This window comes from Syzygium oleosum, unplaced genomic scaffold, assembly GCF_021117445.2.
Source record: "Syzygium oleosum isolate NSW1041296 unplaced genomic scaffold, Sole_v2.1 Sole_v2.13, whole genome shotgun sequence".
NCBI lineage: Eukaryota > Viridiplantae > Streptophyta > Magnoliopsida > Myrtales > Myrtaceae > Syzygium > Syzygium oleosum.
Window position 1 is genome coordinate 9015928 of NW_026607497.1, and position 11009 is coordinate 9026936.

The 11009-nt window shown below is 39.1% G+C and overlaps 2 pseudogenes; one reads left to right on the plus strand and one right to left on the minus strand.

The window, feature by feature from the left end:
- Window positions 1-278: 278 nt before the first annotated feature.
- Window positions 279-3948, plus strand: LOC115692957 (cytochrome P450 CYP72A616-like; annotated as a pseudogene).
- A 1726-nt stretch (window positions 3949-5674) lies between these two features.
- LOC115692958 (transmembrane emp24 domain-containing protein p24delta4-like) lies at window positions 5675-10711 on the minus strand (annotated as a pseudogene).
- Between the last annotated feature and the right edge of the window lie 298 nt (window positions 10712-11009).

An 11009-nucleotide genomic window follows, 5' to 3' on the forward strand; every position in this document is an offset into this window, starting at 1 on the left:
AAACCTAAATTCCTAGTCCATGAAAATCTAATAATCAAAAATCACGTACATTCAATTCATTTAGCTTTTTTATTGTTGCAAAATTACAGAATGTAGTGATTGCAAATATTCAAATTGTGAAGAGATGATTAAGGGATGGGAGAAGCAAAGTCTGGCCGATGAAGTGGATGTGTAGCCTCAACTTCGGCAGTTAAACGGGGACGCAATTTGGAAAGCTGCTTTCGGTAGTGCCTAGGAGATCTCTACATTTCGGGACTTCTGGATATTGAGGATGAGAAATGGGTTAGACACAGAAAGATCTTTATACTGGCTTTTCATTATGAATAGTTTAAGGTATTATTGTCTGGTGTTATTACTTTCCTGACAATTATTATTAATCTTATCGTATTTCATGATAACATAAACTTAAATTCCTAGTCAATGAAAATCTAATAATCAGAAATCACACATGTTCAATTCAATTAGCTTTTTGATTGTTGAAGGAGATTAAGGAATGAGAAAAGCAAAGTTTGGCTGGTGAAGTGGATGTGTGGTCTCAACTTCGGCAGTTGGTGGGGGATGTACTTTGGAATGCTACTTTCGGTGGTACGTTGAAGATCTCTTCTTTTCGGGACTCACGGATATTGAGGGCAAGAAATGGGCCAAACATAGAAAGATCATTAACCCGGCTTTCCATTATGAAAATTTGAAGGTATTGATGCTCGGTTCTATTACTTTCCTGATAATCATTATCAATCCCATTGTATTTCATGGTAATAGAAACTTCAATCCTAGTCCATGAAAATCTAATATTCAGAAATCACGTACATTCAATTTATTTAGCTTTCTGATTGTTGAAAAGTTACAGAATATAGTGACTGTGACGTGTTCATTGTGAGGAGATGATTAGGGGATAAGAGAAGCAAAGTTTGACCGGTGAAGAGGATGTGTGGCCCCAACTTCGGCAGTTAACAGGGGATGTACTCTGGAAAGCTGCTTTCGGTGGTACCTTGGAGATCTCGTTATTTCGGGGCTCGTGAATATTGAGGGTGAGAAATAAGCTAGACACAGAAAGTTCATTAACCCGGCTTTTCATTATGAAAAGTTGAAGGTAATGTCTTGTGCTATCACTTACCTAACAATCATTATTAATCCATCTTATTTCATGGTAACAAAAACTTATAGTCCATGGAAATCTAATAATCAAAAATCACGTATGTTCAATTTATTTAGCTTTTTTATTGTTGAAAAATTACATAATGTAGTGACTGAAACGTATTTAAATTGTAACGAAATAATGAGAGAAGCAAAGTTTGGCTGGTGAAATGGATGTATGGCCTCAACTTCGGCAGTTGACGGGGGATGTACAATGGAAAGCTGCTTTTGGTGATACCTTGGAGATCTCTTCATTTCGGGGCTCGTGAATATTGAGAGCGAGAAATAGGCCAAACACAGAAAGATCATTAACACGACTTGCCATTATGAAAAGTTAAAGGTATTACTATATAGTTCTATTACTTTTCTGACAATCATTATTAATCCCGTCATATTTCATGGCTGTAGAAACTTAAATTCCTAATCGATGGAAATCTAATAATCATAAATCACATCCATTCAATTCATTTAGCTTTTTGATTGTTGAAAAATTATAGAATGTAGTGACTATAATGTGTTCAAGTTGTGAGGAGATGATTAGGGAATGGGAGAAGCAAAGTTTGGCTGGTGAAGTGGATATATGGCCTCAACTTCGGCAATTGATAGAGGATGTACTCTGTAAAGCTGCTGTTGGTGGTACCTTCGAGATTACTCTATTTCGGGGCTCGTGAATACGGGGGCGAGAAATAGGCCAGATACAGAATGATCATTAACCCTGCTTGCCATTATGAAAAGTTGAAGGATTTACCTATCTGGTGAAATTACTTTTCTAACAATCATTATTAATTTGATTGTATTTCATGGTAACAAAAACTTAAATTCCTAGTCCATGAAAATCTAATGATCAGAAATCACGTACATTCAATTTATTTAGCTTTTTTATTGTTGTAAAGTTATACAATGTTGTGACTGCAACGTGTTCAAGTTTTGAGGAGATGATTAGGGGATGAGAGAAGCAAAGTTTGGCCGGTGAAGTGGATGTGTGGCCTCAACTTTGGAAGTTGATAGGGGATAAACTCTAGAAAGCTGCTTTCGGTGGTACCTGTGATGAAGCCAAGAGTGCCATCTTCCTCCAACAACAACAACTGGGTCTCATTAACAAAATTCTACAACTCATGTATATCCCAGGGTGGAGGTTAGTCAAGATGAATTTGGCAACTGTCTATCCCCATATCTTGAACTGTTTAAAAAGCATATAAGAAGAAAACAGAGTAGCCAACTTCAGTTTGACTTCCTCAAGCCTTACCTTGGAGTCAGTTGCAACCTTCCACAATTTTCTTATTATTTTGCAAATCATGTGTGGATCTTTAAGCATCTTGCCACACAAGGAACTTGAAAAATCTCTGAAGACAACTTTCTTATGATTTTGCAAATCATAGAAAGTGGTTGGTTTATGATTGCAAGATAGTATATAGGGAAATTGCTGTTTTCCAACTTCTAAACTCAACAGAAAGGATAAAAAAGATTTGAGTGTATATTTTTGTAACATATAAAGCTTTCATCCTTAAGTTGACTAGTTCTAAAAAAATGCGACTTCTTGCCAATCAAATTGATCAAGGATGAAAGAAATCGACCGCAAAGTAAAAGGATTGTTGGAAGAAGTAGTGACCGAAAGAGAGAAGACAATGAAGGAAGGAGTAGATGAAGAGGATCTCTTGGAATTGTTGCTCAAATCAAACATGAAAGCCATTCAAGAATTTGGGCATAAAAAGGGTATGAGCGAGGAGGATGTGATTCAATAGTGCAAAGCGTTCAACATAGCGGGCCAAGAGATGACTTCTATTTGGCTTACCTGGACTATAATCTTGTTGAGCAAGTACAAAAAGTGGCAAGACAGAGCAAAAGAGGAAGTTCTGCAAGTGTCAGCAACAACAAACCAGATTTTGAAGGGTTGAGCAGACTAAAAAATTCTCATCCTATTGTAATATGCTATTTACCTCGATTTCAGCTATATATGCTTTAACTACCTGACCTGAAATCTAGTTGTTGTGTTGTTCCTCCTAAACCCGAAAGTATTTTGGCACTATTTATTCAAGTCTTGTTCTGCTTGTGACAGAAGTGAGACATATCGATCGAACCTTCTCATTCGAAATTAGTACATAGTTGACACGAATGATATTAAGTTTGATGATTTAGGTCCATCAGGCAAGGTATAGATATTTAATTGCTGCATTCTCAATGTCATTTTGGACAAAAACAAGCTGACAATACATTGATTTAGATGCAGGTAAGCATTATACTGAATGAGGTGCTCAGGTTATATTCGCCAGTATTTATGTCAGGGAGAATAGTTCACGAGATGACCAAGTTGGGAGATATACAAGTACCTCCAGGCGTTTTGCTTTTCGTGCCCACGATCCTGATCCACCATGATCCAGAGATTTGGGGCGATGATGCCAAAGAGTTCAATGCGGAGAGATTTGCAGACGGAGTCTTAAAATCAACCAAGAACAAGCTCTGCTTTTTCCCTTTCAGTTGGGGTCCTAGAACTTGCATTGGCTAAAACTTCGCTTTCCTGGAAGCCAAGTTGCTCTGAGCTTGATTTTGCAGAACTTCCAGGTGCAGCCATCTCCTTCTTACAAGCATGGCCCTATTCCAGCGATCGCTCTTCATCCCCAATATGGAGTCCCCTTGATCTTGACTGGAATCGGATTGAATCCCAAGTTCGTACTTGATCAGATTATGTGCTTTGTTTGCTTTGTCGCATGTACAAAACGGTTTGTTCCATTTGTGAGAATACAAGATTAAGTTATGTAAACATACGATGCCTTCCTGACATGTCCTAATGTTAGACACTTATATTTGCCACCTGAATTCGTCGATATTATCAAAATTTGGCCCCTAGCAAAAAGATTCACATTGGATTCTTGCATTTCACATTTATGAGACACGTTAAATGAAACTTTAGCATTATGATGTGCTTAACCTTTCTCTCGCATATGTGACATTGGCATATTAGAATAAACTCCATCTGCATGTCATCATCTATTTAGATATTCATCACGTTATTAGCATTGCATTTTATAGAACTCGACAAATTAGAAGATCATCCACATCAGGAAATCCTAGACATGTCAGGAAGCAAAAACTCAAGATCACACGCATTAGAAAACCTTTAGCATCATCAATATATTTGGTCTTTCTCGTAATTCTTGCACTAATTTCTCTGTAAATGAATCGACCACCATCTGTTGTTTCATACTAAAAAACTTTTTGCCAAGTTCACGACCGTTTTGGCAACTTCGGAAAGAGAGCGCAGAATCCATGAGAGATCAAAAGAGGTGGCTGAATGTTGGGGGATTTATGAGCTGGTTTCAAGGGACTAAAACGGTAAAAAGATGGAAAAGGAAGGAGGAGGGGCTGCCGTGAGACTTAAGATGGAAAGAAGGAGAAAGACATACGTGGCGACAATGATTCCAGAGAGTGAGTAACAAGAGAGAAAAGAAACTGAGAGGAGCAAGAATTCGAGAAAAGAGAGGGAAAATCGGTGAGGAAGAACGCTAAAACCTCAGCCGCCTGGGCTCGATATCATTTGCTATCACTTCAAAGTCATTCTCAACGAATCTCGCGCACTGCCAACTCGCTATTCGTATCAAGATGAGCAACTCATGCTTAATTAGTCTAAGCTCGTTTCATGGTGTGAGCTGCTAGCAATCTTTACCCCTTTTGTCGGAGTAGTTTAACCTCAAAAGCTTTATGAGGTCCATCGAGAATGTCATGAGACTCCGCGTGACCAAGACATGCAGCCAATAAGGCGCCTTCCTGTCGTGCTTACATCTTTATCGCGCGTTCAAATCATTTTGATATGAGCTCCAGAAGAGGTAATTAGTTCGGTAATATCTGCTTTTTGTGATTCAAATAAATTTGATTCGTTCAGTTACTTTATCTTCATTTATATTTACTAGTATCCTCTAAGCTTGTCCTCGACCCCCCTCTTAGGCTCTTAAGTATTAGTCCGTCCCCTCTTATGTATTCGTCCTGTCTTAACATCACATAGCGCGTGTTCAGGCAGTTCATATGAGACTACTTGCTAAGGGTTTAACATTGAAATTACATACAACGTCGAGGATTTATCCCCGGTGACTCGTGACTCAAACCATCAAATTCGAGTTGTTTCGAATCATTCTCAATGGTGGTAACATGGCATTTGCACTTGCCAATATCACTCGCTGCCTCAATCCTTTGCCTATTCCAATCACCACAACACTGAAATCAATTTGGCATATGCTAACCCATGCCTGTTGCCACATTCTTGTCACCCATTAAGCAATTGACCTCCTTAAGTTCCTCCTCAATGTTTCCGACTTTCATTCTCAGGTAGAATCATGGACAATCTTAAAAGAAACAGACCCTGGCACATCAACTTTCCTTGATCTTTGGACCATCTCTCTAACGTTAATATCATCAATCCAACTTAAAGGCAGACCGGTTTACCGTTCAATCAGACACAACTGATGCACGCATCGCATGCATATCATCAGGCCTTAAAATCTGAAAAGCAAAATTGTGCCTCCACACACAAGTGCGCTACTGCAGGATATGAAGATAACTTTTACTTGTTATAACAGCGAAATCTAGTTCTTTCCTGTGTCAAAATTTTTCTCCTCCTACACTACAATAGCAGCAAATAATCAAAAAGTCTCACAAATCCACTTTTAACCAGTGATGTAGCTAGTCTCAACTTAAATAAGCTTCTTCTTTTGAAAGAATTGCTTCAAGTACCAAATCTGCAAGGCCGAAACAACAATGCATAGACCCAAGGACATTATGCTGAACCAGGCCACTCTAGCATTGGTTTTTTCGCTCACCATTCTCATCTCTGCTTCTCTGTTATTACAGGCGATGATTAAGGGACAATACTATGAAATGTGAAAGGAGAATATCAATGTCAAGTAGAATTGCACACATTACCTCTCCTTCAAGTACAATAGATTTTCACGTATGGCCTCCACAGCTCCTTCGAGCTTCCTGAGCTCAAGCTCAACACCCTGAAGAACATTAAAGAGGAAACATTGAGAAAGCCACCGCTGGAAGAAAACCCCAAAGGATTTAGAAGATTCAACGGATATCCCAGAAAAAATAGACGATGAAAGGGCTCAGGGACAATCTTTTTAGTGATCGTCTTTCAAAATAGAGATAGTCCACCTTCTAACAAGATTCACCACTTTACTTCATGTTGAGAGAAAACAACCACCGAAACAGTCACTTATCCAAATTAGATAACTATTATTAGAGGTATCACAACATGCCATAGATACCCATCTACATAGTGTCTTTCAGATACAATGACAATTATGCTTCATCAAAATGCCCATTAACAGTGCACCCTGAAGCAAATTACGAATCTCCAACGAAAATCAATACAAAAGACGTCAATTTGTGAGGACGTTTTATGTTAATCCAGTTTGTTGGAGATTCTCTTTCCCAGGCATCTAAGAGTTAGTCCCTTAATAGTGGCATCACCTCCTAATATTTACCTTTAGGATGGAAATACTGCAGGCCATATAAACAAGAAACCACAGTCCTTACCTCAATCTTCTCTTTTTTTGCAACTGATTCCCAATCCTTCGCTGCAAATTCCAGTTTTCCAGTCAATATGGACACTCACTTCTCCACTTCCTCGATTATGACCATCCGCCCAAAAACAGGCCAAGTAGTTGCCGGCTTCGCTAGTTGCGAATGCAAATTGACCACGAGTGACATTCTCCTTGTGGTGGAGATGGTTGCCATATGGCGAAGTCACCTACAAAAATAGAAGCCAAAATTTAACAAACATGAAGTTGCCTTCAATCTAGCATTTATCTAGTTCCCCAATATCAGTAAATCTATGTGAAAAAAGACTATTTTTTTCATTTGTCGGTAGAGAGAGAAGTTAATTATTCACTTATTCAGCTCGTGCCTTGGGCAGCATAAGGCTTCTAGTATTTATTCTACCAGTGTTGAGGCATGCACTGGTGAGAGGTTGCATATCAAGAAAAAAGGAAACATTTTAAGAGGAGTTGGGTGATTATTTAATGGAGTAAATAAAGTAAAGTGGATGGTTATTAGATATATATGAAGTGGGTGGCTACTTGATGAAATGAGGTCAGTGAGTAGCAAGGGTAATATTGAAAAGTCCAAGAAGTGAGACAACTAGAACTTTTCCCTAAATAATATAGATAAGTTCGAAGGAATAGAGTTGGTAGAGATGGGTCATAACAAGAACAACACTGACTTTGCCTAGACATTTTATGCCTGCAAATAGAATTTGAATACATTGAGTTGGTTTTGACCGTCAAGATTATGCAATTAAGGGGGTCTCCTTGCACCATCTGTCAAAGCACAGTTTTTCATCTCATATTTCGTCGTTGCTTAAGTTATCTACTTTAATCAACTGGGTCAAATCGTTTAAAAAACGAAAGAGAGCACAAAGGGAAAGGTAAATCAAGTAACTGAAGGTTCTTCCGCTTTGTCAGTGTAAAACAAACATAACAATCTCAGAAGAAAGAAAAGAATTATCAGACTATTCTCCAAATTATATTTCCACTTAAAAGGCATTTCAACTTTCATAATAGCTCAATGTTGGAAATCTAGCATAATCTCCTTTGTCTCATTACTATAACAAATATCTTACAGATAGAAACATGGAAACCAAGGACCTTCTTCATTTTCATATGGTTTATCAGTTTTGAAAAAAGGATCATGTGCAATGCATGTAATCTTCTGCTTGGTACTTTCCCAATTTAAATCTTGTAATTCAATTCACTTAAAATTCACAAATCCCGAACAAGATCTTTAACTTTTACATTGGAAGTTGAAATGACAACGATGCCTTCAGTAAGTTAAGAACCGTAAGTCTTATATTTGACCTTCTGTTCCAAACTTTCTATGTCATTTATATGGCCCTAACGGAGATATACAAAGCCGTACCAAAGTCAAAGCATTAGTTGACTAACAGGAAAATGAAGAAACTGCAAAAGAAGTCTTTCGATACACACTACAAATAAGTCTACATCTCTAAGCCTCAAACAACAGGGTAAACAGGATCTCGCAATTTGTGAAAATCTAATGCCAAGACCTGTAAAACATCATTTGCACCATCCAATTTGGTTTTGAAAATTTTCCAGCGAGAGCACATATAGCAATCAATGATGTTTTTGTGTTCCACGATTTAAATCTAAATATGGAATTTCAAGTTGCAAAATCGCCTGGCACTAGTCGTGCATATGAAAGAAAGTGTACTTTGGTTCATCTATATGCTCCATTCCTAAACAATTGCTCAATGAATTTGCAGCTTGTTGAGGTGTAAAGTAGTATAAGCAAACCTGTGAGCAAATTAGACACCTTTCTTTCTTTTGAAAATGATGTATTCAACTGGGATAAAAAAAAAAAAAACAGCTTATGGCGCTCACCCAAACATGAGGGCATAGAAATCAGATGCGAATAGAATGAGGAATTATTTGACTGTCAAGGAAGACATGGATCTATAGGTTCAATTCCGTACGGAGGTGCTGAATCCTATCCATGAGATAAACAGATTAGATCTTAGTGATTTGCTCGCTTGTTAATAACTTGCATACGAGTCAGTATGCCTTGATTCCATATGCAAGTCTTAAATGTATATTATGTTCAAGAGAAAGGACAGCCGTGCTTGCTATGAACATTATACAAAGTTCAAAGAATGTCTTATGATTGTATATATAAAGATCAGTGCAATAAACAAAAATCACTGTGAAAGAAGATTAGGAGGATCAACAAACACACAAGATTTCGCCGGAATTATAGGTTCAAAACAAATTGTCTCAGAAACAGGTTAGGTTAACAAAATCAACTTTTCTGAAGAGTAAAAAGGATGTGTTATTGATTCCATGTGGTTTCCAAAGCTATCTTTAGCAATGAATGTAGCAACATAAGACTCACAACTAAAGGTTTATTTATTATCTGACCTTCATCATTTTTATAAGGAGGCAAAAACAGATGAAATTGACATTAAGCAATTAATTTAGGCTAAAGGTTCAGAAAATGGAAAAGAAAGAGGAAGAAAATCATCGTTAATATTCTGATTGCTTCAAGAAATGAGTTCAAAAATCACTAGAAGATATCTCTGCAATTGGCTCTCTGGTTAACTTGAATAGATAAACCAACTATGCAATTAAGTAGCATCCGCTGTTCCACTTTTGAATCAGTCAATCCTATGCATCATGGAAGAACGAAGCAATAAAATTCACTTTTGCTAGTTGCAGAGTTTCTTATAGCGCGACACTGATTATACCAACAAGCACATGAAAATGCTGGAAATTCACTATTGAGCATATGATGTGCCACAAAATAAGCATTAATGGTAAGAAATATTAAGCAGCCAACACGCCACAGATATCTTCAAAGATAAGTGAATGCCTCAAATCTCTAAACCAGTAATCAGCCATTCAGCTTGGACTTGCCATAATAGTCAGTATGGTAGAACTAGGATGACTGCTGAGGCAACACCTTTATGAAGTGATTTTCCATTATTTGTGGGACCAAAGGGAGTTCAACCCGAGGCTCATCACCACCAACCCCCCAACCCCCTTTCACCCTTTCAGAAAACCCAAAATGAGGAAAAAGAAAACCACCAATTCGTAATTCGACAAAATCAAAATCCCCATCGAAGAATGGGGGATTTGTGGTTATGATGGGAACTCGCAAGCAGGTTTATCCATCTTAAGCATTCACATTGCAATCACACCAACTACCAACGAGAAAGATGTCAATTTGCTATCGAGATCCGAGCCCACAATCGCTCGCCCTACCGCTTCTCCCAGCAACAGCGAATTCGACCCCAAAAAAATCATGCAGCACGTTCACATCCCCTCCCTCCACATAGACCCAAAAAAGCTGAAGGACCGAGCTCTAAAGAAGTACCAAATTCGATGAAATTCTCTCTTTTTCCGAGCTGTTTTCCCTCCGCTTCTAAAAGCACCAGCCGCTCATCTGCCTAAATCAGCAACATTCATCATCTGCTTAGCCCACGCGAGACTTCAAACACGCATGCAATCGATAACGCCAGAGGCTCCAATGACTCCAGACAGGCGAAGTAATCCAAGATCGTCGAATAGGGTAAGTCGCGCGCGCATCCGATTCTCCCAGAATCTCAAAAGGAGATAAAAAAAAAAGGAAACATCGGAGAAAGGGAAAAAAAAAAACGCGATCTTTCAGCCGCGTCTCCCCCAGCCGATCCCCAAAAAGAAAGCACGCGAATTTTCGACGGGAACGCCAAAAAAAAAGGAAGGAAGGAAGGAAGAAGAAGAAGAACACGAAGCGGGAGAAGCAGCAGAAGGAGGAGGGAATTCAACTCGACCTTGACGGAGATGGTGGGGATGTGGGAGTGGTCGTCGGAGACGACGACGTAGTCGGAGAGGACGACGACGTTGTTCTGGATTTCCTCGGAGACGCACTTGGTGCCGGTGGGGGGCAGGGTCAACCATACGGCTTGCCCCCCGTCGAAGCAGGCCAACCAGAGCAGGATCATCAGCGGCGGCAGCAGCAGCGGCGACGACGACGCCCTCTTCGCCATTGAAGAAGAAGAAGAAGAAGATGGAGAGAGGGAGAGGGGGTACACCGAATCGCCGATCGAATCGGTCTTCGGATCTGCGAAGAAGGAGAAGGAGGATTTGATCACGAGTTCACCTACTCGTCTTCTGGATCGCTTGCTTGCTTCTCCAAACCCCTCTCTCTCTCTCTCGCTCTCTCGTTTTTTCTTTCCTCTTGGATTTGATCCCGTGATCTCTCGGCAAGCGTTGGGTATTTTGTTATTTCTCCCAGTTACTTTTTCGAGAAAAAAAATAAAGAAAGAAATAAGTGAATTCGAAGTCCCGAAACTTATTACGAACGTGCAATTCCACAACAAAACGTATTCT